The sequence below is a fragment of the Mycetomoellerius zeteki genome, unplaced genomic scaffold, assembly GCF_001594055.1.
Source record: "Mycetomoellerius zeteki isolate Tzet28-1 unplaced genomic scaffold, Tzet1.0 scaffold98, whole genome shotgun sequence".
Classification (NCBI taxonomy): Eukaryota; Metazoa; Arthropoda; class Insecta; order Hymenoptera; family Formicidae; genus Mycetomoellerius; species Mycetomoellerius zeteki.
This window is the reverse complement of record NW_017258021.1, coordinates 1,464,426-1,479,288: the sequence shown is the minus strand read 5'-3', so window position 1 is coordinate 1,479,288 and position 14,863 is coordinate 1,464,426.

Genomic DNA, 14,863 nt, shown 5'->3' with positions numbered 1-14,863 from the left:
CCGCTCCTTCCTCGTCGCGTACGTCGTTTCCTCTTTGTCGCTCCCTTTCGCCCGCTCTGTCCCGCTTCCTCGCTCGTTCACCTCGCTCGCTCGCACTTTGTCCGCACCTCGTTCGGCGGCGATGGGGATCGCATAAAAACCGTCGTACGCGATGTTTCGCGGCTGGATGAGACTCGCGGCGTTATCCGTGGCACAGGCTAGGCCGAGATGCGATATGGCGTACCTTACGACGCGTTAACGAATGCTCACGGTGGCCATTACGCGCGACGAGGACAACAATGGGCGACACGGAACGCGCGCTGGGTGCCTCCCCTCCCCCGCTCCGTTCGAGCCCCCCCCTCTGCCGTTGCGGTGACTCTTTCCGAAGCGTTTGCGGGCGCCTGCCGTCGACGCAGCCGTTTGATCCCGTCAAGGTCAACTGCGCGGCGACGCATGCGCGTCGCGATGCGCGCGCTAATTGGCGCGCTAGCCGAGCGCAGCCGAGCGGCACCCGGCGAGACGCTGCGTTCACGGAGCGTCTTCTCTTCGCGGCTCGTTCGTCCCTTTCTTCCGGCCGTATCACGCCGCGTCGCGTCGCGTTGCACCTTCTACAACCTTCTGCACTGTGAATGGACCGAGCACGCGTTCGCGACTCGGAAGCGCGAGAGAGAAGGAATGAGAAGGAATAGACTGCTGAATCTGCAGATGGAAAGAACGGACTTTTCTTTAGCTTCGAGGACAGCTCCGATATTGCGCGAAGCGCGTTGAATCTTTTCCTTTTAATTACACTTTCTGCACCTGCGATCCCCTTTTTGCTTCTTCGAGACGCGAATACGCGACTATTTCAAGTTTTCGATAAGTTTATTGAGTTGAGTAATAATTGAACTTTGCGCATTTTCTTTCAAATAGCTGTTTAATTATATTTCTTTGTATTAATAGCTGCCGCTAAGTGAATAAATTTTAGTAATGTAGTTGTAATTGGAACATTCATTAATAGATGACGCTACTTTCCTGCTATTTTGTTCGTTTCCGTTTTGTGACGATAAAGGAACTTTATATATATTTTTCAAATTTAATTATAATTATTTTTTGAGAAACGCTATCGAGTCTCTTTTTTTTTCGAAACGAACCTGAAATTTTTTACTGATAATAAAATCGTTTCTATTCGATTTTACGCTCTATTTTATTTTTTTATTTATACCCAGTCGGAACTGATTGCCGAATCGACATCGATACGTCAATGTCGAGTGGTGATGTCGAATTTTCCGAATAGCTCAAACGGCGGACGACGCGACGTCTATTAGACAGAAACGTCCAATAGACATTGTGTGACGTCTCTGGTGTTGTCCAATGGACGTTGTCTACTGTTTGGGTTGTTATTTGATATTTATGTTACCTTCAACAACCAATAACGTTATAATTTTTTTATGTTAATTGACCAGTTGCGAACATTAATTTATATGAGATTTCTATTGTTTTCTATTTGTGTTCTATTTACATCGAATACATAAATATGCAAATATGTATTTTTGGACTTATTTGCTTCAATTCTATGTAAAATTGCTTCAAAGATTTTTTTTATGGATAATTTTATAAAAATATTCGCAATTACTGAGAATTAACAAAAAAATTATTATGATGAGGTAAAAAAATTATAAAAACATCAATATTTTTTATTAAACACTGACATCGATTTGATTAATTATTTCTGGCAAATTGGGTTAGTTTATTTATAGAGTATATGGATATTATGTTGAGATATAAAGTATCATGCGAAAAATCAAATTTAATTGTAATTATTTTTTCGAGAGACGCTATATATCGAGTCTTTTTATTTATTCAAAACGAACCTGAAATTTTTTACTGATAATTATATTTTTTTATAGTGTCGAACAAAAAATATTCAATCTCTCAATATATCTCTACGTTGATTTTTTTCATATTTTAATCTTAATTATATAACAGAAGTAAGTCGCGTAATTGCAGCAAAATTAGTCGAACTCAAAAAATTTGATTGCTGCAATTTGACTTTTGAGGTGTAATCGTGTCACGCCGCAAAACTTGCGTTATTTTTGTCGTGAAGGCAATGACACTACTTTTTCTCTTTAACCAATGTTGCTTCTGAGAGGTGCAGTTATTTTGGTCGTGTGCACTTTTTTTCTTAAATCTCATTAACTGTGAAATTAATCTTCAAAAGTCGAAATATTTATTCATATGAATATTATAAATTGTCTAGCTTAGAAATTATCTGGTTGCCCGTTCTGAGATATATTAAACTAGCGCGAAAAACATGCACTTATAAATAGATGTCCTGATGCTCGACGCAATGCAATCGGATGAGGCGTACTTTTTGAGTCACCCGTTATTTCGAGAAGTAACTTTTTGTTCTGGCATATGTCGTCAAGGTGGAGAAAAATATCTCTGGAGATTATTTTTATACAAAATTGTGTCTACAATATATTATAATTAGATTAGATTAGATTCTAGAAACATTTCCCGATCTTAAAATATCAACTCAATTAAATGAATATAACAGACATTTTTTTCTTTAAGAAACATTTTTCTGACAGAAGAAACAATAAAAAACAAGAAGAAGCAGGAAAAAAATAGTTTAATAAATTTTAGCTAATTTATTATTATAATTTCTATTTGTTGTTTGTAATTTATATGTCTCGTAATGAACAGTTCGGATCTAAATTAACAAAGTTGATTCAGACTGATTGTTATTCGGATCAAATTTTTCGGATATATTATTAATATTCAAATCATTTTAAATTCCAATATCTAAGTAATTGGCTGATTCAGCGAATTAATTAATGTCTGATTGTAAGTATTAACTAGAACCGCCGGCATTGAATACAGTATTGTTTACAGTAAAAATAAGAATAAACTGTGTAAACATGAGTGGAATTAATTAATTTTTTTTCGTAAATCAAACTTCTAAAATGATGAAAAGTCAGGGAAAACTGTTAACTAATACGGAAATTTATAAAAGTTACAGCAATTTTTAATATCAGCAGAGAGCCAAATTGGTGTTGTCAGCGGTGTAATGTTAAAGAATTTCGTTTGTTTTATAGTCATAATTTCTAAATATTTATACAGTCGTAATATCTAAACATTCTAAAGATTCTTTATCTCTTTTTTTCTCATATTATTATGCATTTGGTTTAAGCACATAATAAGTAGAAACAATAATAAAGTAGAAGAAACAAGTAATGGTGAAACATGCCTGAATTTTATAACTGTCCGACTATAGTTTCACATTTCTACTATCAATGAAGTGGAAATATGCATCGAGTGAACGCGCTCCAATATTTTTTACTCTGCAACAGTCACAGTCATAGTCATACAAAGCTCTCATGTTCTGAATATTCTTTTACAAGTATTTCTTCTCATTTCTCGTTCAAGTCTTCGATATTGGACGCGAAGGCACAATCAAAAGTAGAAAGCTCATGTCTTTAAAATAAGATATATACAGACAAAAAGGATTCAGTTTTTATTTATTTCTTCTTATTCAGTCTTATGTATCCTAATTTCATCATTTCATGCAGCAAATTAGAACATATCTCTTTTATATAGTATATGTATTCTAACAGTGCGTGTGTAAATATTTAAATACTACATTGAAGAAATACTAATATTTCGGTATCCATTTCTATCACATTATTTTTAGCAATATTTGAAGTTTTATAGGACAACTTATACAGTAGAAATACAATATATATTTTATGTTAAATATGTGTTCTATAAAAAATATTTCTTTTGAATTAAATAACATAATAGATTTTAGATAAGTTAACAAAATATAGTAAGTGTTTACATAGATAAAAGTTAACTACCCGAATAGAAATTTGGTCAGACAAGCTTTGTATACGGTCCTGATCAGTTATCAATAAGGCATACTTGACTACGGCATGCCAGATCAGTATCTTTATAGGATCTTTTTATTTTACCCTCAAAATTAATTTTAAAAAGCAATCAGGCATGCCTGATACGGCATCTGCCTTTACTTTACTTGTTTCTGCTAGAAACAAGTAAAATTGCATCAATCAAAGATTTGTTTGTCCATAAATGTTACGTACTTAGGTACGTAAATGTAATAATAAAGTCAATATTTACCCGTCAAGCAATATTCTACAAATCCAAATCCCTGTTACATTCGAACGATTTTTTCCAATAGAACAAAACTTCTGAAAACAAAATTTCTTTCGTTTTCTTTCGTAGCTGTTAGAGACAAAAGATAAAAGCACGGTGAAAATCTGTACAATGTGGGTTAAGATTATAAATTAATAAAAAGAATTTCTGTTATAATTTAAGAGAAACTAATAAATAATAAAAAATAAATAATAAAAAATGAATAATAAAAAATGAAAGGATAAGTAAAACAAAAATAAATATAAAAATAATAAATAAAAATAGTAAAAAATTAATAAAATAATAAAAAATATATTTTCATCATATAAATTTCAGAATATAAAAAAATATAAATTCATATCAATTCAATTTTGAAATGCCTTATCGAAGCAGATAAAAATAAATACTTTTTTTTTAATTAAAAATGTTAATAGAGAAAGTATATTGTGTGTGAAAAATTAATTTGAATCTCAATCAGAGATTAAAGAAAGATATTTTGCGAACATCCGTGACGTTAGTAAAGTCATCGAGAATTTTAATAGAAATGTTCATCGAGGTGTACGGAAAGTCCGATGCGAAATGCACTTGCTGAATCTAGTATTCTTTTTCAATTGGACGTATCTATTATTATTATTACGGTTAAATCTGTTATTATTATTACGGTTAAATACAATGTGTATTTTTGTCGCAATTTCGCCGCAAACGTGTTTAATAAAGAGATTCATATCTCATGTTTTACATGTTTGCAGTTTCGTAATAAGGAGTATCTGACAAATGAATTGCCCGCATTCTCTCGACATTTGTTCTTTTATTTAAAAAATTTAATTAACATGTTCACACATTTGAGAGAATGTGAAAGTACATATAATATTTTAATTTGAGTTATACGAATCATTTATTTCTAAGAATAAATCTTCATCATTGACTTCCCTCTCCCCAAAATGACATCGATCGTAAATCACGATGAGTCATTATCTCTGGTCTGAATTTTGTCTTGATTCTCTAGGGAACACTTCCACGCGGGTATACCGCTGCGGTAGCGTTTGCTTACGTCTTCCGGTGGCTGTTTCCGCAAAATATAAATAATAGCAGTTCGATGGCGATTACGACTCATTTCAAGCATCAAATGATATTACAAGTTCTGCTGTGTTCTTACGTTATAATGGGATACAATGACCGATCGACTGAAAATCTAGATACAAATTTAATTTACGTATTTAATTTTTGGAAACGTAAATGCTTCCTAATTATTATGCATAGATTTTTATGGAAGCCATACATGCAATTTTGAATTTTTTAATGCTTAATTATTGTAATTAAAATTTTACACAAAGAGTTTATCTTTAAATCTTCTTTCAATATTTTTTAAATATCTACTAGAATATCCTCCATTTAATCTATTAGTGCGACGACAGAATTTATAAATATATAACAACTCTGTAAAATAAAAAATTTCTCATGTAAGAGAAATCGCCTGTGTGATATCGAATAACTGAAAAAATCAATATATTCTGTTTCGCGATACATCTTTCCAGTGTGTAATAGTGATCCAAATTTACGACAAAATAATGCGAAAAAATGTTTTTACTATTGCTGCACGTTATACAAATATACTGCAAATATAATTTTAAATTGAAATTTATTTTGAACTCTAATACGAATTATAAACGCGACTAGCCGATAAGTGCGTAGGAGTGTATTTTACAAATGTGTGCATTTTGATTCTTTAAATATTTTCCATATTACTGAGCATATAAAATTATAAAAAGAAGTTTGTCACGACTTGTAACTAAAAATAGGTTTAAAAAAGTAATTCTGGAAATCAAATTAAATTTCAATTTGATTAATCTAAAATTAAATTTAAATTTAAATAAAATTGAATTGGATATTTATATTCATGTATTGTGCAAATTCCATAAATTAATAAATTGTAACCAGATATCACAATTAATAACTGTTTTCTAGATTTGATATCTTTCAAATTGTAAAAAATTGGTTATAAAATAAGAAATAATTTATATTTATTTGGTTAATGAATGGAATGAAATATATATATAAAAAATAGGCAAGTGTAAAAATTGTTAGATAATATATTCTTATGCTAAAACCGATTTTATGGCAATCATAATTGTTAATAATTGTATTAATTAATAATTAATAATTATGCAAGATGATATATTCTCGCTTTTAGTATATTTTTTAAAGAATTTTTTTAATAAAATATATAAGAGCTAGATATAAATGTTTTTTGAAACTTGGTACATGTATTTTTTTAAGATTTTAATATTCTTTACAAATTTTTTCAAACAAAATATTTTTTTGACAATTATTTGCAAATCTGTATAATCATGAAAAAAATATATGCCTTACTGTTGCCATTAAAATGCAAAAATTATTTGAAATAATTAAAAAAAATTTTGATTAATATAAATGTAAATCTCGTCCTTTGATATTTAATTAAATAATATTTAATTAAATAATATTTAAATATCAAAGAATAAATATACCAAGTTTCAAGTTAATAATTTTTATATTTGTCTACAAAAAATTCCTAAAAAAAAAGGATATAAAAACCATATTGAAAGCAAGAATTACCTCCTTAAAAGAAAATAATCCGGTTAATTTTTCTCTGTTATTTCTTCATCTATAATTTTTGTTAATTATTTTTCTAAACATACAGGATCACTCTTTTCTGTGCAAATACTTTTCATCCGGGAATGTTTTTCAATTACATTAAATAAATATGTGAATGCAAGAACAATGTCGATCATATTTAATTAAAATTTTAACTTTTAAAAAATAAAAAGAATATTTTCCTCGTATCCTAGTAAAATAATAGTCAGCACAGAAATGCTTGTAAAATCGGAGCGAAAAGCCAGTTGAAGTATAGAAAGCTAGTCGAAATCGATAAGGTAAGTACATGTGAAATATCGTTCACAGAAATATCTTTTCCTCTGTTACAAAAAAAATTCAATTAAATATCGTATCGCTAATTCTACTTATTAAGCACAGCGTTTTTGCATTTGCATTCACAAACTTTCCTAATTGTTAACAATAATTATTTAAATTTGAAACTATATCTTATTTACATACTTAAATATTTTTAAATAATGTCAATTTCAAAAACACTGAATTTGGAAAGAAGAAATTTTTTTTATATTGTCTTTAAAAAAAAGACTTGTCTTTAAAAATATCAATCTTTCTGAAATATCTATTAATTCCCTAAAATAAATAAATAAACGTGATGAAAGAAATAAAGGAAAGAAAAAGGGAAATAGGAGGAGGGTAAGAAAATTAAACTCGCGGTTAATGATTCTTACAGAAATCCAATTTAATTTAACTGATCAACTTTCTACTGAAAATTATTTATTTTGAATTTTAAAAACATTGAATAATAGTATTTTTAATATTCAAAATAAGTAATTATAATTATTACCTTCCAATATCGAGAGAATTTCTGTAAGATAACGTCTTATTTTTACGAGTTTCTTATGCAATTAGTACGGCCCTGCAGCCAATAGCGCCGGTTTCAAAGCAGCCAGAGTTCCGGCGTCGAACGTGTTTCAGTTAGCGTCTCGACGCTGCTGTCGGAGGTACGTTGGGGACGTTTATAATAGCATCTGGCGACAGTATTTCATTTTCACTTTGTCCCAAAGAAAGAGCATCTCAGATAAGAGCATTATAGTTAAACGAATATCGTTACTGCTTATAATTCTTAATTTAATTTAAATTTTGAATATTAATTGAGAAAGAATTAGAAGGTGTGTTGCATATTATCTTAAACTGTATCCTGGTAAAAATCTAACAGCATCATAAGGATCCACATATAAGACAGTGTGTGTTAAAAGAACGATTTCAAAAACTCTAGAGTTTTGCACACCACCAGCGCGTTTCGGGATAATAATTCTTTCACGCGTTATTGACTCGTCGTATCGTTTGCGAATCAGATGATTCGTCGGAATAACGGGGTAAATCGGACGTTTGACCCGTTTCTTGGCAGAGAAGGAGAGAATAAGAGGCTACCCTCTTTCGAATGCTGTGGGAAAGGATAACGCGGAGTGATTCTCCCTACTTTTCTCTCCCGATCGGCGTCAAATGACGAACGAAGACACAGGATGTCGAAGGAAATCGAAAAGGACATGCGTTGAGGAAGTGGAAAGGGACGTTTCCCTCGTCGAAAGGAAATACCAGCTTTCCTCAGTAATTTTCATCCTTCCCGTATGAGTGACTCTATTACGCGAGGGGGATGAGTGTCGTAGTCTTAAATCATAAAGCAGAACTAATTATAAACATAAAAGCGAGGAATAAATACAGCTAAAAATAGAATGTAAATTAAAATAATTTAAAATAAAAGAAATAAAATAAATATAAAATAACGTGAACCAAACAAAATTAATAGTGCGTGAAAATTTATGCAAATTGTGTAAGGTGTATTTTTTTTTAAAAGCTTTCACGAAGGAAATTCTCGCGTTAATGTGTTTTAAGAGAAAAGTGATATGATCAATGTGCAGTCTCGCGACTAATGCAATTTTCTGCAGACAGTGGCTGAATAAGAAGTACCGGATGGATTAAGCTAAAGTAAAAAGAGATAAAATAAGAGGTAGTATCAACTTGCATCGTTAGAGGAAAAAACCGAGTTTATTTGCTCGCCGTGGCTGAGACAGGTGATAAATGAACGGCAACAGCTAAAAAAAAGATGAAAGATCATGCAATACTTCTTATTATGTTTCTTTTGATGTAACAAATCTGAGATTTTGTAGTTCTAAGAGTTGTTTGTTCCATTAGCACAATTGCCATTTATATCGGATTAAGATCACGAATGACACGGCGACGAATCGAATTATCATTGAATTTTCTTTTGCATTGTCTGCACGTATAATTGTTTGTGCACGATTATCTTGCTTACACAGAAATTTTTTTATAAAATTCTTAAACAAATTTTTTATATTATATATCAAATTGAGAGAAATTATATACTTTTTAAAATTACAAATTAAAATTAGAGGCAGAATTAATACTCGATAAAAAATCGTATCTTTTTGAATCTCGCTTAAAATCATTTAAACTTTTAGACAGTTTTGCATAGAAATTACATAAATTTTCGTATAAATATATTATAAATATATTATAAATATTTGTACCTATTGACATAATTAAAAGCAGTTTATAGAGAACATTAGAACACACTTTCTGTTGAAGAATTAATTAAAAATTAATTAAATATTATTCGAACAATATTCCATAAAGTTCCACATGCAGCGAAATAATGTACAGTTTAGTGACAAAGATCTCTTATGTCAACGTTTAATGTTTTAAATATTTAGATGTTTTCAATATCATAGTAGAACTTTGTTTCAATTGTATTCATATGCCATTCTTCGCATTAAATATCTGTGCATTACGTGTTCTATTGTTTCAAACAAAATTGCATCGTGATTGCCACTAAATGCGATTATGCAATTGTGTGAAATATAATTTTCTCCGGTTGTCCGACGCGTTAAGTGGTTTGCACTCTATATTACGCTCTCATACTATCTATTGCTAGAATCCATCCAATATAGTCATTGACCTGTAACGTCGAATAATTTTAGATAGAAACAGGATTTGTATTACAAGAGCGCAAGTTCGCGAGATCACAAAGAACACGGTCAAGATCATTGGGCATCTATGATTGGCACGATTCTTTTTATCGTCATCATTGGCATTGATTAATTGGCACTGAAATTGATACTAATTTATCTTTGAAAGATTAGACTATATATTAATACATTATATCTTTGAAAGAGTGCTCTTGAAATAATCAATATATTTAAATTAGTATCTTTTTAATGTTCAATTAAATATTTAAAAATTTTAATTCGGTTGAAACGTTTTAATTACATTATTAAATTATTTCAAACTGCTCTTTGTAAAGTGATTTCGTTAATAATTCAAGCGGAATATAAGACTTATTCGATAGAAATTTATTAAAGAGCTTCGTTTAATACTTTCGGTTAATTCGTTCCTCAATAGGTAAATATCTTCTTATTGCAATGTCTTAAATTGCAATAAGCAGTTACTTGGTTAAGAATTATAATTCTTTACAGTGCGAGATGTAACGATATATTAATGGCTCTTCGTGATCATATAAGAAGTCGCGAATGATCTCTTTCATAAATTTCGCGGAGAAATACGTTGCTTTTCAAGATAAATCTCTTTCACGGAATCTCGCTTTAGGAGCTTGCCCAACATTCTTCTGTCTGTCCGTCTATTTATATCCACGTTCAAATAAATGTCATAGATCTGTGGAAAATAGCAGACGCGACAAAAAGTGGCTAAAATGACACCAGTCGCCATTAGGTCCAACGAGTTTATAGTAGTGCGAACTATGCGTGAATGTTGAGTGATTTGTCGTAAACATTCGAGGATCTTTGATTCTCGTAAATCGTACGCAAGTAGAATCGATTATCGTCACGTTGAATACTCTAACCAGTGACTGTAATTTCGTATTTCTTGTAGAACAAGGTGCTTCGTCGAAGGAATTTAAATGCAGCCGGAAGAATGTGTTCCTTGGGGATTTGCTCTACGAGAGCATCGGACGATAATTCCTCTCTGTGACTCCCTATGGGATCTGAATGATTAAGGGAGGAATCGATCGCGGAAAATCGTCGTATTCGAAACGCGCGTAAGGTACTAAGAGCACGTTTCGTTTAAGTGTTTACCATTTGCACCTCGTGAGAGTTATCGTAAAATCGGCTGCAAACATGTCGAGCTCACCGCGAATGCGAAAGATGCCACCCAGGCCGAAGATTTTACTTCCGGTTCCTGGACAATACTATCCGCATCCGCAGACGGCGACCAGTATGAGTTACGTGCCGACGCCGTACGGACAAACGCCAGTACCTATGACTCCGGTTGCTGGCCAGCCGCAGGTTTTCTACACAAACCGGGCCAGCGAGTTCGTCTTCACGCAATTTAAGGGGATCAAAGATCTGACAAAATCTGGTCTCAGCGTGGGTGAGAAGAGTGCCTTTTGGCTCTATGAGAAGGTAAGTAGGACGGAATGTAAACACCATAATTAACAATAACACCATAATTAATAATAATATAATAAATAAATAGTAACCAATGTTATAATTTCATACTCAACAATATAAATGTAATATAACGCATGTGTTACATATATTTACTTAGTTACATTGTTGAGTGTAGTAAATAATGAAATTATAACATTGATGTTAAGTTTGTTCGCGTCTTATGTTTAACATGCTTCACAATATGCTCTAATATACATGTTCCAATATGCTCTTAATCATAACTTCTACTCATTCCAACACGCTCATTGGTAGGAGCATGTTGGAGCATGCGACGCGAACAGATCTCTTATGTTACTATAAGTGTTGTGCAGTACCTAGGTACCTACAAGTACAGATACTATGGAAAAAATGTACCGAAGTATAGCATAATTTCGTATAATTTCAAGCATATTATGTAGTACATTTTTTAAATACATCTTTTCAATTTTTTTATATATTTTTGTGTGTTTGAAATATTCGAGACTTGAAAGTTGACATTGTTTTTTTAGATGAAATGTTATAAAAACAAAACGTTGTTTTTTAAATAAGCGAAGGGTTTTTTTAAAATAAAATATCATATTTTTAAAATAAAGAAAAGATTTTTTAAGTTAAAACATGTATTTTTGTATCAAAATGTCGAATTCTGGTTAAAAACGTATTAATCTGGCTCTAAATAACAGTTAACAAGATATTTTACTTTATTTCTGGAAAATTTGCTTCATGTAACTCGATCTTGACAGTTTAATTGGAAATATATCATGCACTAAACGTCTGTACATAAATATAATCCCGTCACGATGGTTATTCAGTGTATTACGCGTGAGAGTTAAAGAAAACATTGCAAACATAATTGCTCAATTGATCGATCAATAATGATGAAGAATTTCTATGACTGCCGTGTTTCAAATTTAATATCTTTAATATTTCTGTTCACATTAAATATATTAAAGAATTATACTATAAATCATTAACAATATCATAGTATATGAAGTAAAGAATTCTTGAAATGTGTATTATGCTTACTTAGATCAGAAATAATTTAAAGTGTTGTTTTTTTTGTTAATTATTAGATTAAGGTGGTTCTTTAGTAAAGTGTTGAAAATTTGGGGTGTCTCATCAGGGCTCCAAAATTACAAATATCTACATAATTTAGATAAAATATTAAAACGTGCATATATCTCAATGAAATAGTACGGAACTAATGGAACATACGATAATAAATCAAAAGCTGCATCGAACGAAAACAAGATGAGATTATATTTACTTTTTGAGGTTAAATTTATATGCAAATTTATGCACGTAAATATCTTTCCAGAATGGCCATTGACGTACTTTTTTGTGATCATTAAAATCGTAATTTTTGAAACTATTATAATCCCGTTTTTAAGAAAAGTCATAGTAAAATTTGTATGCAGTTAGTCAAAGAAGCGTCTGCGAGTCTTATTTGTCACTAAGTTATGAAAAGTTATACATATTTTCATTTATTTTCTTTATTTTATTGTTAATTTACCGTAGAATTTTGCAGACGTCAAATTCGGTATTTCAACTTCATTATATAAAAAAATTAGACATTTCTATGGTAACTCAATTTATTAAAAAAAACCATCTTAAATAATACCAATATTAACAAAATTTTGAGCATCTACATTAAAAAAAGGAAATAGATGATCGCATTAAAGTAAAATTATTCGTGTACACTACTAAGCACCGCTGTTTTGAATCTTCAATTTGATATTACGTGAAGTAAATTATCAAGAAGAAATCAAAATATCTCATTAAATATTAGATTTAGGGCTAATAAGATTAATACAGATACATTTTCATTCAAAATTGGTATTCTTTTAAATTTTAGTATAATATATTTTATTTAATAAAAAGTTTATTCTTAAAATCTCTAAAACACGTCCATCTATAGATATGAAAAGTTCATACGTTTTGTATACATAATTTTTTATAACACATATGATTTAGGAATTATTCAGGCTGTGCAAATTAATTGTCTTACTTTGTATGTATAAATTTGTAAAAAAATAAATATTATTAAAGAAACCAATAATTCGATTGCATAATTTAATGATAAATGTTTTTCAAAACGATGATTATTTGAACTTTCATAACAATTAAAACACTCTTGTAAAAATTATTAAATACATTTTCTAACATTAATAATAGTGCTTTTGAAAAATTCCAAATAAATTTTTTCGTGGAAACGACTGCTTTTGCTGAGATTTTAAATTTACCTACACATAGCATAAAATACCATAAATCAAAATACCATAAACCAGTTTTTTGTATAGATAATGTTCATATTTACATATTTATAAATATATGTCCTGTTTGCACTGTGCTGATAAAATCGTGCTGATTAAACATTATTCAGCAGAATATTATTATGCAGAATAATATTTAATTCATTCAATTTTATATCCATTTATTATAAAATAACAACTATTTACTTTCTGCAATTTCCCAATTATCATCTTATATATCAATCAATTTTTAATAATAATAAATTTTTTAATAATAGTAACATTTTCTAACGGTTAAACATCTAAAGACAAGAAAAAAGAAATATACTGATATTAATTAATATAATATTGATTTTCATATATTGAATAAAATTTATAAAAACATATTAAGTCTTGTGTCGGCTCTCATTGGCATCAGTGACGGATTAAGGATTTTGCCGCCTCTAGGCACCAACATCTAGCCACCCCCAGATGGCTTCATTAATTTATAAATTTGATAAAAGGGAAAATGGATAAAAAAAAATGATTTATATCCCCGCATTAGCTGGTAAAAACATTCAATAATCCTTAATAAGTAATATAAATAAGATACATTTTTAATTGTATATTTAAAATATCGTTTCTGATAAAATATGCTTGGTGTAACTCGTGCAAAAACATTAGATTAACAAATTAATCTCAATTGTATGAAAATGTTCTGTCTTGAAAATTTGCCGCCCCCTCAAATTTGCTACCCTAGGCAAGTGCCTTGTTTGCCTATTCGTTAATACGTCACTGATTGGCATGATTATTTGGTTCATGATTTGATTCATCAGAATCTATAACTTATTATATTCTATAATATTGATTTGTTTAAGAATTATTAATATACATATATGGTAAAAAAATAGCGTTGACTTTAATTTAATCGTATGCTCGTAATTCATAATACATAGATTATATTTTGTTAATTCATTTAATGATTAAAAACTGATAATATAAATGCTATGTGCAGGTCAGATCCTGGAGCAAGAGATGGTTCACGCATATTTTTTTATTCGTTGTCATACTTCTATACAGCATTATCGGGGCGATAATTTTCGTAGCAGTTGAAGGCTCGGCCGAAAAAATTGCTATTTCGAACATTCGGCAGAAGAGGTATGTTCAAAAATAAAAAGTCGATTATTCAGAAAAGATATAAATAGGTATTGTGTGTGTGAAAGCTCGTTACACATTTATTTGATATCATAACAAGATACTTGTTAATTATTTTCATCTACTTAATATAAACTATCTAACATTGTAAAATACTAATTAATTTTAAGAAAACCTTTAAAATTAAGATTTATGTTGACTATGAACTAGCAAAGCAGTTTCACAAATTTTTATTGGCCATTACATTAAATAATATCTATTATTTCTTCATTAAAGTATTTATTAGTATTTGTTGAACGTGTTCCAAGAATG